This window comes from Populus euphratica, unplaced genomic scaffold, assembly GCF_000495115.2.
Source record: "Populus euphratica unplaced genomic scaffold, PopEup_1.0 scaffold302.1, whole genome shotgun sequence".
Classification (NCBI taxonomy): Eukaryota; Viridiplantae; Streptophyta; class Magnoliopsida; order Malpighiales; family Salicaceae; genus Populus; species Populus euphratica.
Window position 1 is genome coordinate 77,054 of NW_011500185.1, and position 22,353 is coordinate 99,406.

Genomic DNA, 22,353 nt, shown 5'->3' on the forward strand with positions numbered 1-22,353 from the left:
ATTATTTATGCCTTTCATTTCCTTTTCTTTACTTAGTTAACTTTTATCTTATTTATATTCTTATCTTGTTTATTTATGTTTCTCTCTTTTCTTATGTTTAGCTAAGTTTATAATGTCACGATGAAAAGGTTACATTAATGGTATAGGAATAAGTATAGTATAAACTCAACATTGACCTTAATGTTTGATACTAATATGTTTTGTATTTGTTATCTTGTTCACTTTTAATATTTTGCTTGTTAAAAGGTTAATTGAAATTTATGTTGTATAACACTTGGTACAACAAATACTTGGCACTTTCATAGCCTAATCATATGGTATAACCTACACTTGTGCTATGAAAGGAACTTGATTTGTTGTTAACATAAGTTATAATCATGAATTCCTAACGATATTTACAAGTATTATCATTATTTGAAAAGATAACTAATGTAATCCTGTTAATAATTTATATCTGCTTGGAACCTACTACTATTACTATTACTATTACTATTGTTGTTGTAATTGTTATTTATAATTTATATAATTAACCTATTGTAGTTCGACCCCAGTCTTGCTAGGTTATTTATTACTTCGACATTCCTGTATTTAGGAGAAGATATCAATCTTTTGGTTATGTCACTAATCTTCAGCTAAGTTTCATAAATTTCAATAAGAAGTTGATCAAATTTTTTAGAAGAATATAATTTGTTGCTATTGTAGTCATCCAAGAAATAATTGTTGAGGTAGTCGTTATTGAAAGACTAGTAAAAATTGTTACATAAATGAAGAAAGATATGAAAAGAATTGGAGAAAGATATTGCAATACAGAGGAAGAAGAAAATGTTTCTATGTATTATTCACTACATACATTTCCAGCACTGTTACATTCATTTTATATGAACTCAAGCTAAGAAGCTTGTTTACATTATCTAATTAACAGTAACAAACTTTGTTAACTGTCTAATGGTATTAACAAACTTTCTAACCATTATATTCTTTATTCTCTTGATAGGTAGTTGAAGTAGAGCCTTTGATATCTTGACATTCCCCTTTAATTGTAGGCTTAAAGGAACCAAGCATGAGATTGGAACAATGATGCCGAAATAAAGGAGTGGAAAGACCTTTAGTTAGAATATCAGCAAATTGATTAGTAGAAGAGACATGTTGCACCAACAAATCACCTTTGATAACACGTTCTCAAACAAAATGATAATCAATTTGGAGATGTTTTATTCTAGAATGAAAGACAGGATTGAAAGCAAGAGAAATAGCTGAGAGATTATCACAATAAATTAATGGGGGGATATGTAAAGGAACGTGAATGTCATAGAGTAGCTGGCAAATCCAGGCAAGTTCAGCAACAACAATTGCAAGAGCTCGATACTTAGCCTCAATAGATGATCAAGAAATAATATGTTGTTTCTTAGAAGCCTAAGAAATAGGATTGAAGCCAAGGAAGACAATAGAGCCAGAGATAGAGTGTCGATCATTGGGATCACCAACCTAGTGAGCATCATGATAAGCCTGTAGATTAATAAGACCAACTTGAAAATGAATACCAATATCAAGGGTACCTTTAAGATACCGCAAGATTCTTTAAACAGCCACAACATGAGAATGCATGGGATTATGCATAAATTAGCAAGCTTGGTTCACAGAGAAGCCAATATCAGGCCTACTAAATGTGAGGTACTGTAAGGCACCACGATGCTCCGATATTGTTGTAGATAAGAGTAAGGATGCCCATCATCTTTAAGCAAATGATGATGAGGAAGACAAGGAGTATCATAGGATTTGGAATTCTGTAAATCAACTTTAACAAGTAAGTTAGTGATATAACCTGTCTGGGGCACAAACAAACCAGAAAGGAGACAAGAGATCTGTAGTTCCAAAAAATAATACAACTTGTCGAGATCCTTCATATCAAATTCTTGAGTCAAGGCAGTGATGACCTGATATGATCCAGGCAAGGTCAAATTTGGAGTGATGACCTGATATGATCTAGGCAAGGTCAAATTTGGATTTTAATGTAAAATGTGCAACTATCTAGTTTTATAGCAATAGTCATAATTCTCAATCTGACCATTGGATCAAGCTAAAATGTTACATAGAGTCTCCTGACATGTTTTCCTACCTTGGGTTAAAATTTCATGTCAAAGTTCAGAAAGGCATCTCAATATGGGTCAATAAAGGCTCTATAAATTTTGTTATTTACTTCCTTTTGACTTGTGGACTTTTTATTTGGCTAGGATTCTTTTTCTAAAAGGATGTGCGAGCTTATTTTAGAAATATAATAATTCTACAAAGATCTTTAATGGGCTGCAACATAGTTTCTAAGTGTGGCAAGGATTCATAATTATTTCAGAATCTTTTTTTTACAAGGATTCCTTATTCATCTTAGCTATAAAAAGAAAGAAGATTTTAGAATAAATTTTAATTTTAGATCAGATCTCCTAGTCTATTTGGGTCTTTTTAATGGTGACAAATCTAATTCTAACATATTTAGGATGATAATTTTTGGATTTTTATTATTTTTATTATTTTCTTCTTAGTTTTAAGGTTATTAGTACTTATTTGGGTCAGTTATAAGTGGGCTTCATGTAAGTCCATCGAAAAGGGGTCCATTAGAGATTCGTTAAGTATAGAGTCAGTATAAATAGAGGCATAACCAAAAATATAAGGGTAGACAATTCATATTAATAAAACTTCTTATTTGTTGTAGTTTGAGTATGTTGGTGAGATAATCTCCCTTCCATGGTTCTCTAATGAACTGAAAAATGACTTATCAAAGAACAACTATCTTTGTGGCATCATCCTTATACTTCTCGTTCGCGAATCAATATTTATTGGGTGAGGGTTTTCCATTTCCAATAGTGCTGGTGCCTAGGTACAATTTATCTTTGTGTCACACACCTATCAAACCTGATTTACTTGGCTTTTGGGAATTGGTGTCTTTGTGTGTGGGTTACGTGACCACATGATCACGAGGTTCGCATCATGACCGAAGAAAAAAAAGAAAAATAACTGCCAGTAAAGATGATATCATCTACATTAAGTTGCAAGATTACAACATCAAGAGAAGGATGCTGAACAAACAAATAAGGATTGGTAAGAAATGCTTGAAACCCTAAACTTGGTAAAAAACTGGTAAAGAGTTCATTCTAGACACGAGAAGCATCTTTAAGGCCATACAAGGACTTCCTGAGTCTACAAACAAAGTTAGAATGATAAAGCTTACCCACAAAACCTTAGGGCTGAGTTATATAAACCTCCTTATGAGGAATACCATGCAAAAAGGCATTGGTAACATCAAGCTGCTATAAGGACTAGTTAAATTGAGCTATAAGAGCAAGGATCAAACAAACCATAGTAGGTTTCACGACAGGACTAGAAGTTCCATTATAGCCAATACCTTCCTCTTGACTGAAACCCTTGGCCACCAATCGAGCTTTATGCCTAGCTATAAAATCATCTGCATGCTTCTTGATTATGTAGACCCATTTACAACCACCAAGATTTTTGGTAGGTAGCAGAGGCACCAAGTCCCAAGTACCTTATGCATGAAAAGCATCAATTTCCTCCTTTATAGCAAACTGTCATGCAAGAATGGTGGCAGTAGCCTTGAAGGAATTGAGTTCAACTTGAGAAGAAGCAATAGATTGGACAGAGGCAAAGTAATCCTTTCTTTTAGAAATACCATTCTTAGACCAAGTGGTCATGGGATGAAGATTCATTAGTGAAAGAGGTAAGACCGCACACAGATTCTTAGGTTGGAAGTCAGGATTAATAGGGAGAGGGGACTGTGTAGATGACATAATGGGTTAGAGACGAAGACAATATAGGATGTGAGGATGAACTATGAGATAGTACAGGTTGAGAAGAGGAACTTGAAGATAGAGTAGGGTGAGGAGTAGTCACTAGAGTAGGAAAAGAAATAAGAAGGAACACAGTGGGATGTAGACAGGGGGATGGGGAAAAGGAAGGGGATGCAAGAACCATAGAAGAGTAAGGAAACATGGATTCATCAAATAGAACATGTCTAGTGACAAAGAAGCGATTAGTGCGAATATATAGAAAAATAAATATACCCTTTATACTGACCAACAAACCCTAGAAAAATACAAGTGGAAGTCTTGGGCTAAAGCTTGTTAGAATCATAAGGCTTGAATAATGGAAAACAAGCACAACAAAAAATTCACAAATGAGTAATGACTAGTGGAGAACCATATAATTGGAAATATGGTGATTTGAGTAATAGAATTTGACTAGGTATTCTATTAATCAAATAAGTGGAAGTAGCACAATTATGAAACCAAAATTTCAGAGGTAAATGGGCAGTTTGTAATAGAGTGATGGCTGTTTCTAAAATATGTCTGTATTTACACTCAGCAAGGCCATTTTGTTTTGGAGTATAGGAACAAGACATTTGATTGATAATACCTTCGGTAAAGAGATAATGTTGGAATTTATTACTAAGATACTCATCACCCCTATCACTTTGAAAGACCCGAAGAGTAGCAAAAAATTGAGTAACTAAGAAGGTATGAAAGTAGACAAAAATGGAACAAACCTTTCCTTTATTGATCATTGGAAAAATCCAAGTAAATCAAGTATATTCATCAATGAAGCTAACATAATATTTGAAACCATCAACAAATACAGTGGGAAAAGGCCCCCAAACATCATTATGTAATATAGTGGAAAAAGGCCCCCAAACATCACTATGTATTACCTCTAAAGGGGTAACAGATTTAACTACTAGATAAGAAAAAAGAAGTTTAACAAGTTTACCCTTTAAACAAGTGGTATAAACAAATTTAGATGTGTGTGAAGTGAAGGAAATTTGGGATTGATTTAACAAAGTAGAGGTGACTGTGTTAGAGGGATAATTGAAATGCTTGTGCCAAAAACTTGTGTTGACTTATTTACCAAGATAACTACTGGATAAGAAAAAGGAAGTTTAGCAAGTTTACCCTTTAAACAAGTGGTATAAACAAATTTAGATGTGTGTGAAGTGAAGGAAATTTGGGATTGATTTAACAAAGTAGAGGTGACTGTGTTAGAGGGATAACTGAAATGCTTGTGCCAAAAACTTGTGTTGACTTGTTTACCAAGATAGCAAATTGGATTATTTTGAAAAATAGACTATAAAGGAAATGTTAAGAAGAAAGGAATAGGTTATAACCCAGCTCTATACAGTCCCTTGAGAAGGACATTCCCTATGATTTTGTCCTAAATCTAAAAACCAAAATCATCACAAATAAAATGACAGTTGTTATCTTTACACAACTTATGAACTAATAACAAGTGTTGAGATAACTTAGGCACATGTAAAACTTACTTTAATTGTAAGGAGCATTGAGGGACATCCAAAATAAAAGAACTAATATTAGAGATGATCAAACCCAAACCTCTTGCAGTGGTAATAGTATCAACTCTTGAGAAAGGTGTAGCCAGATTGAGTTGAGCCAAATCAAATGTCATATGTGTTGTGGTACTGGTATCAGCTACCCAAAATTGTTCTAAAGGAGAAGAATGTGGAAAATTGGCATCTATAGCACTAAGATTACTAGAGAAAGGCCGACTTTGATAGTTGAAATTACCTCGATGATAACATTGAACAACAGTGTGCCTAAATTTCCTATAAATTTGACATTGAATGGAAGAGGCAGAATTAGTTGGTAGAGTGTGATGCTGATAACAATTAGCAGCTATAAGACCTTTCTTATAACAAATTTGACATGTATGAATATCAATGCCAGAACCAAGAATGCCAAGGTTAGACATAGGTGGAACCTGATAAGGACGTGGACTAAATTGATAATGATGACCTCCTCTGCCATAACCCTTAAAATTAGATCCTTGATTGCCAAAGTATCCACTAGTGGAACCAAGAAAGCTACTATGATGACCATTAAATCCTCCATTGAAACCAGGAGGAAATTGAGGTGGTGGAGCAGACTTGGAGCTAGAAAGATGAATTAGAGTTACCTTCATCAAGAGCAAAAGCCTTGCTATGAAATACTTGATGTTGAGCCATCATTATAGGAACAAACGAAGCAGCAGAATAAGTTTGATCAAGAGTGGCTTCTTAAGCCAACAATTAAGACTGAAAATCTTTAAGGGATATCACGTTGTCTCGACCATGAACCATACACCAAAAGGTGTTATAATCAGAAGAAAGACCATTAAGAGCCAAGATTACAATATCATCATTTTTAAAATAAACCTCTACTGTAGAAAGATGATCTTGAGCATCTTTGATCTTCTGTAAATATTGAGATATAAAATCTGAGCCCTTCTTGATAGTTTGAAGCTCACTTTTCATCGAACAAATACGTATCTTGGTAATTGTGGAAAATCTATCCTTCAGTTGAATCCATATGTCATGAGAGCTAACACGTCCAATAACATAAGAGGTTATAGTTGAAAAGAGAGTAGCAATGCTTAACTGCATCAATGCTTGATCATGCATTTTCCAAATTTGATGATCATCAGTTTCAACACCTTTAAGGTCAGAATTTACATCAAATCAATTTGGACACTTTCTTGATCTATCAACAAATCCTAAAATACAATAACTCTCTAGTAGAATTTGCATTTAAAAATTCCATATGAGATAATTTGTGTCATCCAGCTTGGCTATTATAGTTCTTAAAACCATACGAAGTAAAGAGGTAATGAGAGATTGAATGATCTAAAGTTGAGAAGTAGTCACCATTTTTAGAGTTCAAGAGACAGAAAGGAAGAGAATCACATATTTGAGAAGAGTGTTTGAAGAAGAATCTTTCACTTTGACAATATATCAAACAAATGATAAGCAGATTGATTATTATGATAAGATTGGTTTAATTCGGCGATAATAATGCCAGAAATAGAGATCAAAAGCAGAAAAATCATAGGATCACAAGATACTAACAATCCTATACACTGATACCATGAAAGACTAGTAAGAATTGTTATAAAGATGAAGAAAGAAATGAATAGAATTAGAGAAAGATGCTGCAATGTAGAGGAAGAAGAAAATGTTTCTATGTATTATTCATTATATACGTTTCTAGCACTATTACATTCATTTTATATGAACTCAAGCTAAGAAGCTTGTTTATGTAATCTAATTAACAATAACATATTTTGTTAATTGCCTAACAATATTAACAAACTTTCTAACCATTATATTCTTTATTCTCTTGACAGGTAGCTAAAGTAGAGCCTTTGATATATTGATAGTTATGACCCATATCAGACTCATATTCCACACTTTAACACATTCTTGGCCTTTTCCTTTTTAATGTTGGGCCATTAATAGAGATGTTTCAGGTCTTGATATATTTTAGTGTGTTGCCATGATGTATAAAGAATTTGGCTTCGTGTGTTTCTCGTAGAACCATCTTTTTAATCATCTTATCATCGGGCATGTACAACCATTATCCCAACATCGAAGATTTATCATTTGCTACTCGAAAATGAGTATTTGTCTTGGCCTTAATTTCCTTCTTAATCTTGGACCCTTCAATGTCACTGCTTTGGGCTCATAATATTTGTTTTCGATACGTTAGTCATACTACCAGTGGAGCTAAAAGTCTCCTACTTAAATTAATACCCAATTCTACACCCATTTCTTTCAACTCCACCAATTGTCATTCCATCTATAGCATTGGCTTACTCGAAGTGGCTTTATTTTTGTGACCAAAAGCATCTGCCACTACATTTTCCTTCTTATAGTGGTATTTTATGGTGTAATCATAGTCTTAAAAAATTCTATCCACCTTTTTTGCCATATATTCAACTCCTTTTGTGACATAAGATGTTTCAAGCTTTTGTGATCAGTAAAGATTTGGGTTTGAGGCACCTATAAATAGTGTCTCCATATTCTCAAGATGAATACCACGGCACACAAGAGCTAACTCCAGGTTATACAATGGATAATTTACCTTATGGGTCTTTAATTGTCTCAACACAAAGGCGATTACCTTTTCATGTTATATAAAGACACACCCTAATCCCTTCCCTATGACATTACTATAAAATAAAAAACCTTTGGTTCCTAAGGGAAGTGTTGACACTAGAGTAGTGATGAACTTTCTTTTCAACTCTTGGAAGCTTTCTTCGCATTCTTTCGACCATGCCCACCTTTTGTCTTTCTTAGTTAACTGTGTCAAGGGAGTTACAATCAAGGGGAACCCTTTAATGAATCTCCAATAGTATCTATACCAGGTGCTCTGATATCAATTATAACAACCCAACTTTTTCAAAGCTAAAAATATGGTAATTTTTTTTATATAATTTCATTTTAGCAATTGGTAAACCAATTACACTCATTAACGAGACACAATCCATATGTAATATCATTGATCAACATTTCATAAAAAAAAGTAGTTATCAAAGCTACACATAACATCAAATTTGCATAATTACAAGTCTACATTATAAGTATATAGTTATGAGTTTGCATTCCTATACTAATAATAGTTATTATAAGTTTTAAACAAAACTATCGAACAATAGTTACACATTTAACACATTTTGTTCATACAAAATACATTATGATATAAGATGTGACTACATGGTTCTTTATAAAAGTAGGGTCCCATGAGATGGGATTTCTAGGCACCTCGTTGGTGTGACATTTCTATTATAATACAAATATTTATAATAATTATAAACAATTTGTGATAAGTACATATATGGTTAATGTAAAACATTATTGTTACATTTTGTTTAAAGCATCATAATCATATTACTTTCATATATTCGATGCATACATAACATAATACACGTAATCACATCAATTTTCAAAATTAACTTACAAGTTTCAGATCTAGCCATCTACTACGGACACTGTTAGTCAAAGTTAATCTTTAATTATGACTAGCCATCCACTTAGGATGTCATTAACTGAAGCTAATCATCAATCATAATCCAATAATCTATTTCGGATGTCATTAACCAAGGCTAATGTCTCTTCATCTTGACCATCCACTCAGGATGCCATTAGCAGAAGTTAATCATTAATTACAACTCGACCATTCACTTAGGATGCCATTGGCAGAAGCTAATCATCTATTCATCTCGAACATCCATTTAATATGTCATTAGTCAAAACTAATAATCAATTATAACCCAACCATATGCTTTAGATGCCACTAAGCTAATCATATATTCATCCCAACCATCCGTTTAGGATGCCATTGGTTGAAGCTAATCATCAATCTCAAAACAACAATTCCTAGAATGTTTGGTATTCATACTAATATGATATTATGTCATTCATAATGAAATATTACATAAATTAGCATTATGTAAGAGAAAGGTGGAAACCACCTGCCTATTCCTTTAGTTGGGTGTCGTTTTCCTGTTGAAGGTCTAATCTCAATCACATCACCCAACACATCATAGTTACAAATCACTACATTTAAATTCAGTAATCATACAACTTGTCATTATACATATTTCAGGAACACATATATTCATATTCAAGTGTTTCATAACTTACAATCACACAATGCAATCATTTTACTCATCAAACCAATTTTGACATGTAAATTTGTCGTAAGATATCATTACCGAAAACTAATTCACCAGTGAAGCATATTTATCAACAAAACTGATTCGCTAGAACACAAAATCATTAGCAAAACTGGTTCACTGTTGACATAAATTCATAAGCGAGCTGATTTGCTAGAATATAAAATCTTCAACAAAACTGGTTCACTGGTGATGCAAACTCGTTAGTGAAAAATGGTTGGTTGGAACTTAGAATCATCAGCGAAACTCGTTTGCGAGAACACAAAATCATTAGCGAAACTAGTTCACTGGTGACACAAATTCATAAGCGAGCTGATTTGCTACAATATAAAATCTTTAGCAAAACTGGTTCACTAGTGATGCAAACTCGTTAGTGAAAAATGGTTTGTTGGAACTTAGAATGATTAGTGAAACTAGTTTGTTGGTGATGTAAATTCTTCAATGAAACTGGTTCGCTGAAACATGAAATCATTAGCAAAAATGGTTCACTAGTGATGTAGATTCATCAGCAAACTACTTCGCTAGAACACAGAATCATCAGCAAACTACTTTGCTAGAACACAGTTTGCTAATGATGCAAACTTGTCAGCAATAACTAGTTCGCTAGAACATAAAATTGTTAGTGAAATTGATTTGCTAGTGATGTAGATTGGTTAACGAAACTTATTCCCTGGAACACAAAATTATCAACAAAATTGGTTCATTGGTGATGCAAACTCGTCAGTCAAAATTGGTTTATTGACGATGCAGATTCATTAGCGAAACTAATTTATTGGTGATGCAATCTTGTCAATGAAAACTAGTTAGCTGATAATGCAAATTCGTCAACGAACTAACGCATTAGAACATATAATCATCAGCAAAAGTAGTTTGCCAATGATGCAAACTCATTAGCAAAAATTGTTTCGCACAGAATCATTAGTGCACCTAGGCTACTATTGACTTAAAAAATCATTGACAAAAACTAAGTCATTATCGACTCATAAATCATCAACGCAACCCAGTTTTGTAGCCACGCTAAAGTTATAAACGCATATGGTTTACATTGACTTATAAATTGTTGATGAAAACTAGTTGCTTTTGACTCAAAAATCATCAACGTAACACAATTTCATAACAGATGCTGAAATCATCAATACATATGGTTTGTAATTGATTTAGAAATTGTTGATCAAAACTAAGTCATTGTCGACTCAAAAACCACCAATGCAACATAGTTTCACAACTAATGCTAAAATCATTAGCTTATATATTCTACTATTAGTGTAGATATCATTGAAAAAAATTGAATCATTGTCGACTTAGAAATCATCAACACAATCCATGTTGTTGTCGATTTGAAAATTGACAATGGCAATAAAGTTGGTCCTGATTATACTTCTTTTTTTGGCCAAGAGTTGTTATACTTCTTTTTCAAACCAAGCATAAGGTTTACACTAGGCTCCCTCCTATCAATGTTTCTTAACCTATTTGGACATAAGACCTCAACAAAGCATACTCCACTCATCATACATTATCAAGCAACACGAAAACATCTTTGTACATTCATCTACCAAAATTTTACCCAAATCACTAGTTCCAATACTAATAGCTAACATTGTTATCACATACATTCTTACATTAGTATTTGTATCATGGCAATGTACTACACAACTAATAACAATCATACAATAGATAAGGGTTCTATTTCATTTTTATCACAAGTGTACTCATAATCACAATTCACAAACATATATTTATTTTCTTGTCTTTTTGTCTGAATAAAATGTCATTGCTAACAAAAGAATTTGAATAGACTATATTCATGAAAGCTCTAGGAAATTGTCTTAGGTTTCCAACAAAAACATTTGAGGTCATTTGGACAACTAGAACTCGAGATATGCACTGAACATTGAATAGTGTCTGGGTTGCATGATAGATTTTGACTTCTTTTTTTATGCTAAGATTTGGAATTTCAAATGGTAGAATTGAGTTTTAGATAATCATAAATGTTTTAGGCCTACGTGTTAGCTTTCCAATGATATAAACCAAACTAAAATCCAAGACCCATAGCTCTAGATATGACCTAATGACTGAATAGTGTTTTGTTTTGGACTGAACCAACATCTCTTTTCAAAACTTAGCCCTTTTTTTGTATTTTTAATTTTAGAAGTTAAACTCATTGACATGACTAAAAGATTGATGTCTTCTCTCAAGTGTAGGAGTGTTGAAATAATAGATAACTCGGTAAGACTAGGATCGAACCAAAGGGAGGTTAACTATATAAATTATAAACAACAATAATAACAACAACAATAATAATAATGAATTAAAAAAACATTTGAGAAGTAAGATTAATGTAAGGATTAAACAAGGATAAAATAATTGTCAAAGTTAGAGGATCCACTAGTGGTATTTCAAACAAGTATAGTATAAATTCTTTTTATTACTCAACTAAAAACCACACACAAAGGAGGTTCTAATTGGATTATATGTTGTTAACTTGATTACATTAGTTATCTTATTAGAATAAAACTAGTACTTGTAAATGTTGTCAGGTATTCATGATTATAACTTATGTTAACAACAAATCAAGTTTCTTTTATAGCACATGTGTTGGTTATACCATATGATTGGGCTATGAAAGTACCAAGTATTATACAATATAAATATAGATTAACCATTTAACAAGCAAAGTATTAAAAATAAATAAGATAAGAAATACAAAACATATTAGAAAAGAAAAACTTATGAAAGAAAAACTTAAACATTAAAAAAATATAAAGAAAGAGCAAGAAAATGATCTTGATCTAAAATTCAAGATGCTTAAATGTATAGCAAATGCCTCCTTTTATAGGCTGAAATTTGGAACTATTGATTTGTTAACTAATTGTTGAATAGGTGGCCATATTTTGACTTGGTGATAATCCTTATTTTCTTGTCTAAACAAAACATCATTGCTACCATTAGAATTTGAATAGATTGCTGCATGAAAGTTCTGGAAAATTATCTTATCTTTTTAACAAAAAAAAATGAGGTCATTTGAAAACTAGAACTCGAGATATGGGTTGAACACTAAATAGTATTTGGATTGTAGGATAAATTTGGACTTCTCTTTTGATGCTAAGATTTGGACTCCAAATGACAGATTTGAGTTTTGAATAATCATGGATTTTTAAGTCTATGTCTTAGCTTTTTAGCCATATAAACCAAATAGAAATTCAAGATCTAGAGCTCCAGATATGACCTAATGACTGAACAGTATTCCAGTTTATACTGAACCAGCATCTTTTTTCTAAGCTTAGCCTTCTCTTTGTCTTCTTAATTTTAGTAGTTAAACACATCAATTAATCCTTTTATTTATATGATAGACCTACATTTATGATGAACATTTACCATAAATTAAAGGTATCTTATATTTATTAGATATGTTATTATAAAACATGCTCTAGTTAAGTAGTTATTGATATTTCAAGTGTAAAATGATGATATAAAACCTTGATAAAAATATACTTTTAAGTACTAACCACACCCCTAACCAGCTTATTACTAGTTCCTAGTAATCAAAGTATTAAAATATAAAAATAATTTACAAGTTTCATAAAGCAAAGCATTCATCATTCAACTTCCATTAATATATCCAAATAAACAAACTCTCATTAAATTTATATATCTGCTTCATACTTCTTAAACAAGATATTAAGAATCCTTTTTTTATGCTTAATATATCAACACATAGTTATGGGGCTTTACTTGGAAAAGAATAAAATTTTTGTTCTAATGTTTAAGGTTAATTTTCTTGGGTTGAGATTATTACCCTTTCTTCTTTTTAATTTTTTTTTAATATATATACAAATAATACAATGCATCTTTAACCCATGTAATGACATTTTGGCTAATGACTCTTAGACTAGTTGGTCTTAGGGTATTAGGTGTTGAGACATCTCTACGAGCTTAGTAACTAGGGTAGCAGATACTGATACGTAGATACTTGATTTTCTTAAGCTTTTTTCCTTAACCCATGTAACAAACGTTTGATCAATAGCTCCCAAGTCAAGTAGATACTGATACGTAAATACTTGATTTTCTTAAGGTTTTTTCCTTAACCCATGTAACAAACGTTTGATCAATAGCTCCCAAGTCAGTTGACTTTAGGGTATTAGGTGTTTAAACACCCTTTCAAGCTTAATTGCTGAGGTTAGAGAGGCTACAGAATCAAACTTGTTTATATTTTTATTATCATTAATTTTTATTTTTATTTTTGCAAATTATATACTATCCATTTTTCTTAATTGTTACCTTTAACAAAAAAACATAAATAATATAATAATCTAATGTGTAACCCATAATCATATGTTAAAGTGTGTGTATGAAAATGAAGGTTTAGGAATACTTGTTAAATGAGTATATGAGTAAAATTAAGTGATAATAATGCGAGAGTTTGTAAATCAAAATATTTCATTAGAAGTGTGTGATAGACTTTGTTATGAATATTGCAAATAACCATTGAAAACTATTTACTAAGATGCATCTCAAGAGTCAATAAAGTTCTTCCTTACTCTGTCATCCTAATAATAACAGTTTTGGTAGATGGTTTATTAAAAACAAAAGCAGTTACTTAGTTTCTTTTTTCAACTACTTCCCTCCCCCCCAATAAAAACAAGATATTGTCTTTAATGTTATAAGGTAAAAAGATAGAGCATATAAGACATTAACTAAAATAACGAACACTAACAAACCTAAAACATACTTAAACAAATATAAAAACAATAAAAAACAATAATAAAACCAAAAGATACAAAGTTTTTACAAACGAATGCTTAAATTATAGTTTTGATTATTGCTCACATTTTCCCTAGGTTTTATGTCTAAGAACAACTTAAATGCCCTCTATGGATCGGGCATAGGCTTCCTATGTAGTTTTCTTAAAAATTGGTTATTTAGATTTCTAAGACTATGCCAAACATGTTCTTTATGAAAATAGGTTTATAAGTAATGAAATGCATAATACAAATCTCTGCTAGGATATGTCCTAAAAGTTAATAAAAGATTATCTAAAGATTTTTTATGTTTTGAAATACATCCTGGCTTTCGACAATTTTCACAAGCTTTGTAGAATGCATGTGTATCTTTAAACATGTTAGGCCAATAGAATTCATATTATAAGATTTTTGTAGTCATTTTTTTTATGAGAAATGATTCCTACATGCCTTAGAATGACAAAGTTTAATGACATTACTTACCTCATTATCAGAAATGTATCTTTGAAGTATTTGATTAGGATAATATTTAAATAAATACGAGTCATCCCAATAAAATATCTTCACTTTGTTCAAGAACTTTCTTTTATCTTTGACACTCCAATGAGTTGGCAATTGTTTCGAAATAAGAAAATTGATATTTTTAACAAACCAAGGCATTGAACTAAGAGAAAGAAAGGATTCATCAGGAAAGTAATTATTGATTAGTGTGATGTCGGATGTTGATTCTGTTATCACTCTTGACAAAAGATCCGCATTAATATTTTTGGTGCCTTTCTTATATGTGATTTTTTTCTTGAGAATAAATCATTTGCAGATCTTTAAATTCATCAAACTCAATTTTATTCAAATTAGATTCAAGTTGATCATAAACTAATTCTTCAGTAAGATCTACTTCTTGTAAATTATTATCATCTCCAAGTTGCTTGCAAATGTTGAAAATATTTATCAAACCCTTCATAAATTCAATTTGAGGAAGAAAAGTCCAAAATCAAACATTTATAAACTCAATTAAATTTTCTTGAAGGTTTAATTGAATTTATGGTGGGTTTAATGGCAAGAAAAATTTATGTTGAAGTCAATTTAGGCTTTAATTGGAAGAAAGTAAAGTTTTGGATCAAATTATAATTTTGGAGAGTTAATTTGGCTAAATCAGGGGCTTAATTTGTCATGGGGGTGCGAGCCAATGCAACGGTTAGAGGTCGCCACCTAGTGTTATGGTCACTAGGAGCCTATGGTATGTGAGAGTCTAAGTAAATGACTGGTTGTGTAAGGGGAAGATGCATCACCTTAGTGTGCCCTCTTTAAGATAAGTTGTATTGTTTTTTAATTTTTTTCTTGATTGGATTTCTATTAGTTGGTCATTTCTAGGGTTTAAGGTAGATCTCTCTTTATAAGAAAGTCTCTACCATATTGAGTCAAATCCTAACCACTCTCAAATTTTAGCCTCGTATTTATTTGTACATTGCATTTTTAATTTCTAAGGGTGTACTTTATTGTATAATTTTTCACCCTATAAATATTAAAATCTACATCTGGACCCTAAAACAATTGGAAAAAAGTTTTTGATATTTTCATTAAGCCCTAATGGATAATCATAAACTGGTTATGATATCCATTTTTTTAGATTTTCAAAGTATGAAAAAGATGTAATTTTTTAATGAAAATATGCATTAGAAATTTTTAGGATTTAGCCGTACGTGTGAAAAAAAAATATTTTTTTGTTTTTGAAAAGGAAAATTAATTTAATTTTTTTTAGATTTTTTTAAATGTTTCTAATTTTTTTGAAATATTTAAAAAAACAGATATTTTAATACCAAATTTATATTTTATGGTGTAAATATACAACCTAATATTATGAAACATTAGTAGAAAAATATTTGAGAAATTCATAATTTTTTTGAAAGGATTTTCTTATTTTTGAAAAAATTTTCATGCCTACTCTTCATGTGTGAACAGTAGGAATTCACGTTTACTGTTCATGCTGTGAGCAGAGACAATAGAGAAAAAGGAGGAGAAAAAGAAGAAAGGGAAGAGAAGAAAGCTACCTAGCATGGTGGTGGTCTAGCTATAAAGGATGATGTGTGGTAGTGAGGTCGACGATTGCAGTTGGTTGCAAGTGGAAGAGTAGGAAGAAAGAAGGAGAAGAAAATCTATAGGAAAGAGAGAGGGATCGGCAGTGTATGTTTTGCCATTGGTGAGGAATTCAAGTGACCATTAGTAGTGGAGACGTTGACGAAATGACAATGGATTGAATGGTGGTGACCCAAGGCCATGATGGAGAAAGAGGGAGAGGAAAGAGAGAAATTGCAGAAACAAAGGAAAATGGTCGGGTTTTTTTACCAAATTTGGACTTGATTTTCTACTCCTTCATGCAATGAAATCCACCTCTATTTATAGGTAGTGGAAGATGGAAATCTTACCTACATTGGGGAAAAATTACAGCCCTTGATTCAGTTGGTAAGGATCCCAATCGTTGGCTCAAATTAGGTATGCTGAGTTGTCAAATCTGTAGAAAATAGCTAAAATGTTGGCCTTTTTAGGCCAACACTAACACTGATGGGTTGTCATTTAGCCTGAACAGGCTATATAAGACTATAGAGAAATTGCAGATGATCATCTACATGCAAGATTTGTCAATTTTTATGGATGTTAGATGATACATCTGTAAAGTAGCCTCCCTGAGTTGCCATTTCAGAGATTTAAATAAGAAGATAAACAGTACCAAAGTTCTAATTTTAGCCAAAGTTCATTTCAGTCCTCCTTCTTTAAATTTAATTTAACGGCATCCATGATTGACTCTAAAACTTTAATTTTCTTATGTTTTTGCCCATGATTTCAATCAATTAACTTAGTAAAAATTAAATTTGGTCTCTTATAATTTCAATCTTTTCAATTAAGCCTCAATTAGGCTCCTAAACTTAAAGTTTTCACCAATTAAGTCTCAAATAAAATTAATTTGACCAATTTAAAGTATAACTAAGTCCTTTCACTTGATTAAACCTTTTAATTAGACCCAAATTAATTCTTAAACATAATTAAAATTCAATTTGGTACATGATTAAATCAAATTGGCTTCTTAAAATTTAATTTTTATACAAATTTATCCAATAATCATTTAATTTGAACTTGAATTTGTTTTTTTTTTTAGGCATAATGGGGTATAATTAAGCCTTAAATTTCCTTCAAAATTGCAGTTGTATTCCCAAGCCTACTTTCTCCATTTTCCAACCTTTATTTAATTTTTTTGAAAAGTGAATTTTAGAGAATAACCTAGAATTGGGTTAAGATAGAAAGTCTCTTAAGCAACTTTAGGTAGTAAGCGTTGTAAACAAGAATGATGGATTCATCATATCAAGAAATGATGAATCCTTTTGAGGGCTAGAAAGCGCGCTTAAAGTAAAAATTGGAAGATTTTTCTTTTAAAACTTAGAGATTTTGTAGTAGTTGAATTTTTATGGGTGACCTACCTAGAGAAAATTGAAAAAAAATTTAGGTGGTCTTATTGTAATGGGTTACCAATCCAAGTGAAAAACGTAAAGATTTTTCAAAGATGTGAAAAAATACAAAGATTTTTCAAAGTGGTCTTGTTGTAGTAGGCGACCTGCCCAACTAAAAAACACAAAGATTTTTCAAAGAGATGAAAAATGTGGAGATTTTTTAAAGCGCTGAAAAATATAGAGATTTTTGAAAGTGGTGAAAAACATAGAGATTTTTGAAAGGGGTCTTGTTGTAATGAGCAATTTGCTCAGATGAAAGGTTTTAAAGGCTGAGAAGATTTTTCAAAGTGGTCTTGTAATGGGTGACCTACCTAGGTGAAAAATGAAAAAAAAAATTAAAGAAGTGAAAAATACAAAGATTTTTAAAGTGGTGAAAAACACAGATTTTTCAAAGTGATCTTGTTATAATGGGCGACTTGCCTAGATGTAATATAACAGTTTTTAAAGAAGTGAAAAATACAAAGATTTTTTCAAAGTGGTGAAAAATATAAAGATTTTTCAAAGTGGTCTTTTTGTAATGAGAGACTTGCCTAAATATAACATTTTTGGAGGTGGTGAGAAATGCGATGAATTCTCAAAATGGTTTTAGTGTAACGAGCCACTAAGATTTTTAAAGAAGTGAAAAATACAAAGATTTTTCAAAGTGGTCTTTTTGTAATGAGAGACTTGCCTAAATATAACATTTTTGGAGGTGGGGAGAAATACGATGAATTCTCAAAATGGTTTTAGTGTAACAAGCAATCGACCTAATTGGAAGATGAAAAGAGTTTTCAAAGAGGTTTACTTATGATGGGTGACCTTCCGTGTGAAAAAAATGAAATGTCTTAAAGGAACAATATGGTAAAGCCCGAAGGCGCACTATTCAAAATACAGGAGCTCAAATGAACATTCATAAAGAGGAAGGACTCCAAGGGGAATGAGGGTTGAAAAGTGCATTTGATAGAAGGTAGGGTTAAAAAACACACTACTTGAGACGATAGAAGGTAGGGTTAAAAAACGCACTACTTGAGAGGTGAGGGCTCAAAGATATACCTGAAAGGAGGCAATATTAGAAAACACACTATCCCAAAGGCGAGGACTCAAAAACACACTCGAAAAGAGGTATGATATGACCTAAAGGTACATTCAAAAGGAAAAAAGATAGGACTGTAAACTACACTAGTTGAGATGGTGGTTGGCTCTAACACGCACTTAAAGGTAGGTTATAAAGCACAAAACCTAAGATGGTAAAGAACTAAAAATTATACTAAAAAAAAAAAGATGAAGCTACAAAGTGTATTAGTTAAGATGATTACGGGCTTAACAGTCCGCTCAAAAAAGATGATGGTAACTTTAATTTGGATACATATTAAAAAAAAAAAAAAAGATGAAGCTATAAATTGCATTAGTTAAGATGATTGAGGGCTTAACAGCCCGCTCAAAAGAGGTGATGGTAACCTTAATTTGGATATGAGCATATGTAGCGCAAACTTTCGATAAGTAAATTATATTTGGAGTTATATTCAGCAAATACTTTCATTGGCTTGAAAAGGATCCATATAACCGGCTATGGAGGTGATGCAGTGAGTTTAGTGCATTCTACTGTATGAGTATGGCTTATAAATCCGATACCTTAAATTAAGTTTTAATTTATACACTTGGATATGTGTGTTATGTTTGAAATCCTCTCGTCTCACTCCCAGTATAATCAAGTATTGTTTTAAATAAAAAATCATGAGGAAAAGGAGTTAAGAAGAGCCTAAAATATATCAAAGTCATGCAGCACACAATCAGTGTAGAAATTTGTTTAGATCGAATTCACATCAAGTTGGAAACCTTGATTTTGTGTCATCAGTATAGCATTTTGTTGAGACATTAATTAAAATAAGGCAGAAGTGAGTCCCAGAAAGATAAGCTAGCAGCAGAAGCCATGATCTTTAAGCCTATCATGTCCACATATGAGATTTCGCAGATATAAATATAAAAGTTAAGTTGTTTTGGTTTATGTACGTACGGATGTATCTTTTTTTCGATTTTGATGGCGAAAGTATCTCCGAATAGACTTCCATACTTTAAGAATAAATTCTTCTATGAATAGAATTTTAAGTAATGATATCGAAATGACTAAGGAATTAAGTAATTATTATTATTGCTCCATGAGACGAATGCGTAAATGCAAATTTTATTGGAATTATATTGTGCAAGGCTATGAAAAGACAGTAGATATGTCTTTCCATTGTTCTTACAGTCACAATATCTTGTTCTCTTACTACTTATTGGACAATCATCTTCTCCATCAGAGCTGGGCATGGTTGATATCGTAAGCATCAGAATCGTCAAGCTTCAGCTTAGCTAGTCCGCTGATATCATATGGAGAAGCATCCTGTTGGGACAGACTTTTATATGCTCTTTTTCCAAAGGCCCAAGCTTTAGCTTCAGTAAAATGGGCTCCATCCCAGTACACATAGTCACTCCTGTTGCTACATGGGAAGGAGAGAGATTTACATGGGACTGAACCAGGCTCTACCTCGCAACAGCTATTACGGGTTTGTGTAAAACCTGCAAGGAAGAAAAAATAACATGGGCATCAGAGGCGTAACAAAAAAGTCTTCTTCAACCGTGAGAGAAAGAGAACAAGGCAGGAAGGGGATTCGTACCTGTATTTGTCTGATTATCAGAATCAATTTCGTAAGAGTTTATGTAGGTAAACGCAGCATCAGTATGCTTTATATTAAGTTTTTGTAGCAGTGTTGGAAGCTTGTCGTTGAAAAATTGAACATCACTGTTGAGCTTATCTACACATGAAGAAGATCCATCAACGTCACTGGGATGTTTTTGTATGTTGTGCGGCATACATCCTACCCGAATAAGTCCGAACAAAGCTATCTTTCTTGCTCCTGAGAAATACAGTTTCTGGCAGCAAGGGGAAAAAATGGAATGAAGTAGGGCCAACCTCCAGCTGAGTTTCATAAGTTTCAATGAGAAGTTGAGCAAATTTTTCAGGAGTATATTTCTTGCTGCCGTCCAAGAAATAATTGCTGAGGTAGTCGTTATGACCATATCAGACACAGATGCATTGGCTCAAGTACTTCCTAGCAACTTCCTCGCTTCCCAAGATTTTGGCAATTCGTGAAACCGTGATATTGTGATTAAATAACTGAGCATTCATCGTAAATAGTTCTCCCTTCACATACACGAAAGAAACATTTCAATAGTTAGCGTTGCCAAAGCATACAAGATTACGCAAAATTCATACGGAATAATACAAGGTTTTAGTTATGAGAGGCATATGATCAGTAATAACCGCAAGAGAGCCAGTAGAATCAAGGATGCCAGCTCCATTAGATGCATAATTTACACCATCTAGAAAATTAGTGCAACCTCCGACACCAAAGTCCGAAATGTAACTGTCGAAACCTAATTGTTCACCTGAAATAAAATAATAATAATAATAATAATATTAACATCGGTTAAGACAAGTCATCTTTCAGCAACAAAAACATTAGTACCAGACTTGGCAAGATTTCTAATTTTAATTTAATACAACGGTCACAACTATCTAGTGAGAACATATTTATTTTCCATTAAAGAAAACTAAAACACTATATTTAATTTGTAATATAAGGGAGGAGAGCAAACTGCAGACCAATGGTGTCAGCTATGTTGAGACAGTTGCTGCACCTTCCTGAAGCCCCAGTATCAAAGTCTATCCCATAAGGGAGGTAATTAACTTTAGCTGAAAGGTTAAGGTAGTTATTGTTTCCGTTATCAAAGAGAGAATCTCCAAAGACGAAGTAGCAAGGAACTTGAGGTACGCGTTTTCCATAAGTCCAGTGTTGCCAGTTTGACACCAGCAGCACCACGGACAGCACCCACAATGCCTTCAGCCCACTTTCCATTGACAAATAAAATGAAAGAAGGATACAAAAACAGTAAATATAGAAAGAAGGAAGAAGTGCGTAGCTAGGGAAGAGTGCTTTGAAGTAGAACGAACCATGCCTATTTATAGAGTGGTGATCTAGCTATCCAGTGCATCTCGTAAGCGTGTTCTGTTTTTTTCAATCTAATTAGTTTACAAACCTTATAGTTTTGATTTTTTAATTCAACGTAACAGTAAGTGTACTTAAATCTTGTCACCTGTAGTATTTCTTAGAATTGTGTGGTTTCTTAGGAGTTTGCTTTCTACTTCTAACATCAATTATCTCATGCATTCCATACATTCTCTTTATGTCAAGCGAGTACCTTCTATTCTCTCTACTCACTTTAATCATTTTTGCTTCTTTCCTAGAAGGCTAGCTTACTAGCCTTTTTTAGCTTTTGAACGATTTTTTCGTTTTTGAGTTCTGTGATCAATATAAGTTGTTGTTTTACTTTTTCAAACTCTTCAGAAGGTATTTTTTTTATTTATTTTTTGAAATATATTTTTCTGGAATAACATTATCTAAAATGATATAAATATACGAATATTTGATTTTAAAAATGTTTTCTAAGCTTTCAATATATCACTTTAAAAATTAAATTAATACATTCTTGCTCCGTTATGGCTATAGTGCACTTTGTTTACAAATTCTTAAAATGAAGATCATAGTTTCTATGCACTCCACAAGATTTTGGACTATCCTAGG

General features: G+C 32.2%; 1 long non-coding RNA gene and 1 pseudogene across 1 annotated transcript; one reads left to right on the plus strand and one right to left on the minus strand.

The window, feature by feature from the left end:
- Window positions 1–679: 679 nt before the first annotated feature.
- LOC105111596 (uncharacterized) lies at window positions 680–20,885 on the plus strand. The gene is made up of 2 exons (XR_839620.1): window positions 680–725; window positions 20,772–20,885. It is a non-coding gene; the product is annotated as an uncharacterized LOC105111596 (long non-coding RNA).
- LOC105111595 (GDSL esterase/lipase At1g29660-like) lies at window positions 19,892–21,719 on the minus strand (annotated as a pseudogene).
- Window positions 21,720–22,353: the final 634 nt, after the last annotated feature.